The sequence below is a fragment of the Dermacentor silvarum genome, chromosome 10, assembly GCF_013339745.2.
Source record: "Dermacentor silvarum isolate Dsil-2018 chromosome 10, BIME_Dsil_1.4, whole genome shotgun sequence".
NCBI lineage: Eukaryota > Metazoa > Arthropoda > Arachnida > Ixodida > Ixodidae > Dermacentor > Dermacentor silvarum.
Window position 1 is genome coordinate 102,243,790 of NC_051163.1, and position 4,952 is coordinate 102,248,741.

A 4,952-nucleotide genomic window follows, 5' to 3' on the forward strand; every position below is an offset into this window, starting at 1 on the left:
TCCAGAGGTACGCGAGTTGAGACATCAAATAACAAGTTCTGCGATTTGCGCATAGGTTTTCACCGTGGCTCAGGTTGCATACGTCCACGCGGTGGTTTCCAAGAACCTTTCAGGTCTCTAATAATTTTGGCGTTGATTATATTTTATGTTGTATAATACTTTAGAAACAATGAGAGAGCGCTGTTGACCTGCGTGAAGCAAGTGATTTTAGTGCATTTCAGGAGAATATCAGCGCTCTCTTTTTTTTTTTTCGTTTTTTTTTATCGCGTTGTGCTGGCTGTCTGCTGCCAGTCGGACGTGTTCTGACGCCAGGTCGCTTTCTCCAGCCCTGTCAAACTTCCGCGTACTACATTGCCGTAGTTTATAGTTTTGTCGTGCATGTTCTCGGCATTTATTGCGCGCATGGCTCTTCCGTAGAATCCATCTCGTTGTTAGGCGGTCCAAGGGTGGAAAAATGTTTCCTTTCCAGCAGCGAAAAGAGAGCGGGTTAAAGGCGCTCAAGCAGGCGAACGGACGTCGCGTAGCCTTTATTTTTATTGCGATAGCAATTATATGGACACTTCAACCGGATTTCTGCCGTCAGCGTCGTCGTCGCCTTGAGGTTCCGCATAAAGTCCAAGGGCGATAAAATCGTCGCCGCGCGCCGTATGCGCGAGTGAAAGCGCGCGGGGGACGCTCGCTATCACAGAGAGCGAACTCACTCACGGCGGAAAGCAAACGCGACCTTCGCGCGAAAGGCCGTGCGGGTATGGGAGGGAGGGAGGCGGGGCGCCGCTGTGCTGCTTCACCAAATGCTTATCTTGCAACCGGGCACAAGGGGAACTGGCCACTCAATCTCCTGCGCGAAAGCAAGAAAGCGGGAAGGCAGCGCGGGAGGGAGGGGGGGGGGGCAGCTTCTCCTCTGCCAACAACTTCTCCTTTGCACAACTCCTCTGCACTTTGCCCGACGGTGGCGGTCGCCCGCACCGTCTCTTATCTCCACATGGCTCTGACCTTTGTATGCGCTGTGAATTCAGCCGCTCAGTTTCCGTTGAAGCGATAGACCGCGCGAATCCTTCGCCCGCGCGGCCGCTGCGCTTGCTGCCAGCGTTTTGACAGTCGTTGTCTGCGGTCATTCAGTGTGATCTATTCATGTTTGCTTGTGCGCGCTGACACCACGCTTGTTAATTCAGTTAGTAAGCGAATGTGTCCAAGTTTATGCAGCTGATAAAACTACTATCCCTACTCCGAATAGCTCTCTACTAATTTGCTATCGCAATCGACGCTTCGCCTTTCGGGCGAAACTGTGACATTTTTTTAACGAATACTGCCGATCTGTTTCTTTCTTTCTGGAGTTTTACGTGTCAAAACCAGTTCTGATTATGAGGCACGCCGTAGTGAAGGGCTCCGGATTAATTTTGACCACCTGGGGTTCTTTAAGGTGCACTACAACGCAAGCACACGGGCGTTTTTGTATTTCGCCTCCATCGAAATGCAATACTGCCTATCTCAAGATCGTTGCAGGGAGGGCATACATATAAATACAAAAGAAGCACAATCAAGTAATTTATACATGGAAAGCACTAAAACACTAGCAGAATACATTAAATTATTAGTAGCAATAAGCTTGGTATGAGTAAAAAAATAGAAATCACGAAAAATACAATGATAGGATGCGCGATGATGCGATCAAATTATTCAACCAAAATCACTAGTAACAACTTGATGAGGGCTAGTTGGTTCATGTTGAGCGAAGGTATGAAGTAACAGGGCGTAATGAACAAAGACGAGAAAGGAACGAAGACCACAGGACAAGCGCTGAACGAAGACCACAGGAAAAAGCGCTTGTCCTGTGGTCTTCGTTCCTTTCTCGTCTTTGTTCATTACGCCCTGTTACTTCATACCTTCGCTCACCAAAATCATAATACAGGCTTTTAAAAAAATTGTTCACAGAAACTGCTCAGCATGTACATTCATTTCCACCAGTTGCTAATGTTACGCTTAGCTTGTGTGCAGTGTTGCCAAATGTCGACGAGCAAAAGTAGCTAGATGACAACGTGAAAGTAAGTAGAAGTAGCTAAAAAATCCAGCAAGGAGCCTAAAAGTAGCTAAATTGTTGTTTTTTTCAAGCGCTTTTTAGGATATTCTGCGTACGTATTTATTGGTAGCTGTATTGTCGTAAGAGATTAAACACAGCTCTCAAGTCATGTTTTCTTGCAGGCAACTACGCAGCGCATGTATGAACGAATAAATGTGCTTCCGTTTCGATTCCAGCAGTTTAGGGCAGGCGTATCTTTAGCAAAGCGTCAAGGCTTGCGCTATCACAAAAGACGAGCTGCGAATGCACCACTGCTCTGTAAACATGTAAAAAAATGAACTACATATACTTTATGAGCGGACCCAAAGGCCTATGAAATCTAAAGTGAAATTCTTAGCAAAATGTACAACTGTAAAAAATTTAAAGAAACACAAAATTGCCTCGTTGACTCGGAAGACTTCTTTAACAAAATGTAGGATTTTTTGTGCCTGTTCTGTTGCCCTACGCCAGGCATTTCTATATTGTATTTTGTTGCAATGTTTGCAAATCGCATTTAATTTCCATGCAATGGCATGGAGGATGGCCAGTGGTCTGGTTGTTCCATGACATACAAAAATCACACAGCTAAGACACCTGACACCAAAAGGCTCGTTAGTAAACTAGCGTCAACTTCAGACTATTAAAAACGTTATCAGAACAGCACTTGAAAGCTTTTTGGATGTTGATTTTATTATTAAAAAATAGCGTAGCTTGCAATGGAGGCGTAATGCTAAAAAGACAACGGAGCTGATGGGCACCTAGCTAGTCCTGGCTTTTGGGCTAGGCTAAGCACGACCAAGTCATCCCTAGCATTTTCGAGAATTTATTGATCAATTAACGATTAGCTATTGATTGGCTAACGCAAGGTATGGGCCACGTATTTGGACTAGGCTAAGCACTACCAAGTCATCCCCAACATTTTCCGAAATTTATTGATTACTGATCGATTATCGATTAGATATTGATTGGCTATCGATGACTGTCTAAGCTTAAGTAGTGCCAACCATGCTTACCTAGACTTAACCAGGATGCTTCGCTAGTTCACAGGGCTATGTGCCATTACGCTTGGAGCGTTTCTGCACTACCGCCAGGATCGGCCCACATTTTCTGTTCGCATGTTACGGACTAACGCTCGGCTTAAACAGCTCCGCTGTTAAACAACTTTTGATGGAACTATACACATGCAGACATGTGAAAACCATGAACGCCGTCTTCTTTGTATTGCCTCCTCCTCTCTTCAACGGTTTCCTTCTTTCTCTCGAACGCGATATATCTTGACCTGGTTTGCATCTTCTCGAAAAACCACTAGATAGCACTGTATGTCCTAACCAAAGATCAGTAGACCGGTTGGCTTTGGGAGCCCGCGGTAATACCACAAATGAGGAAGTGCAGGGTGACATGGGTTGGGCCTCTTTTGAAGTCAGAGAAGCACAGAGCACAATTAGTTTTGAAGAAAGGCTCAGGAACATGGATGAAAATAAATGGGCGGCTAAAGTGCACAAGTATCTCTACATGAAAAGCGTGGACACAGAATGGAGGAAGAGGTCAAGGAAGTTGACAACCAAGTACAGGATAATCGAAACTGTAAATAGACAACCAGGAGCCATCAGAAAGAAAGTGAGAGAAATAGAGACCATGAATTGGATGCAAAGAATGGAAACAAAAAGGACAATGGAGATTTACAAGAATGATCGAGATGAACGAAATTAGAAGGGAAAATCTGTACGATAACACGAAGGGCAGTGCCTTGCTATTTGAGGCTCGGGCCGGTTGCCTAAGGCCCAAAACATACCGGAGAAAATATTTGGAACTAGATGAGGCATGTATATGCTGCAGCAAAGCTCCGGAGACCACTCAGCACATCCTAATGGAATGCGAAGGGATTCACCCAGTGAGAACGGTAGGTAACGTACACCTTCCAGAAACACTTGGGTTTAAAGTGGACGAAAGCATCAACCGGTCAGCAATCGAGATAAGCAAGAGACATTTAAAGTATTGGTGGAAAAAAAGCAGGGAAGAGATTCATTCATACGACCAGATCTCTTACAGTCATAGGTAACGGTACAAGGTAGATTTTGAGGGGAAAAAGATTAATGAGATGTATACAAAAATTCTAGTCAAAAAACATTTACAGCATACCTGATTAAAGCAAGCAGGCTAGGTGATTATTTGTCACCGCCCGTTTCAAAGGGGATGTCATTAAATCATCATCATCGTCATCAGTTCTATCATATGTAGCACATGTGTAGCAAGTATTTTTTCACACCAGAATAGTGATTCCGAAATGCCGCTAACTAAAGCTAGACTTAGCTAAAATAGCTAGATCAGGAGCTAGATTTTGAAAAAAAAGTAGCTAAAACAGGTACTAGTAGCTAAACAAAATTTTTGGTAGCTAGTTAGTTCAAAAGTAGCTAGATCTAGCTACAGAATAGCTAAATTGGCAACACTGCTTGTGTGGCTACCGATAGCGCGAGCGCAAAGCGCAGACGTCTGCGTTCCTGATTGGACCAGACCGTGTCTCGTGTTCCAGACCGCCGTGAGAATCTCCGCATGGCTCTCATTGATCGATTTAATGCAGCCGCTCTTTTCGACGTTAGCGTCAAGGCCCTTACAGTTACGGCCCTTACAGGCGGGCGATATTAGGGGCGAAGCTCCTTAGGGTGTGGGTCGTTCCCTCCTCTGTAGTAGTAGTAGTAGTAGTAGTAGTAGTAGTAGTAGTAGTAGTAGTAGTAGTAGTATGTAGCCACCTGTAGTTTTATGAAGTGTTCACTAGATGGCGTTCCGGTTCCTCTTCCACTTCCGGTTCCACTTTGCGCGCGTTCGGTGCGAACGCGGGCAAAACGCCGACGGCGTCGACAACAGTTCTGCGCGTTGCTGGTGCTGCTGCATGTCCAGT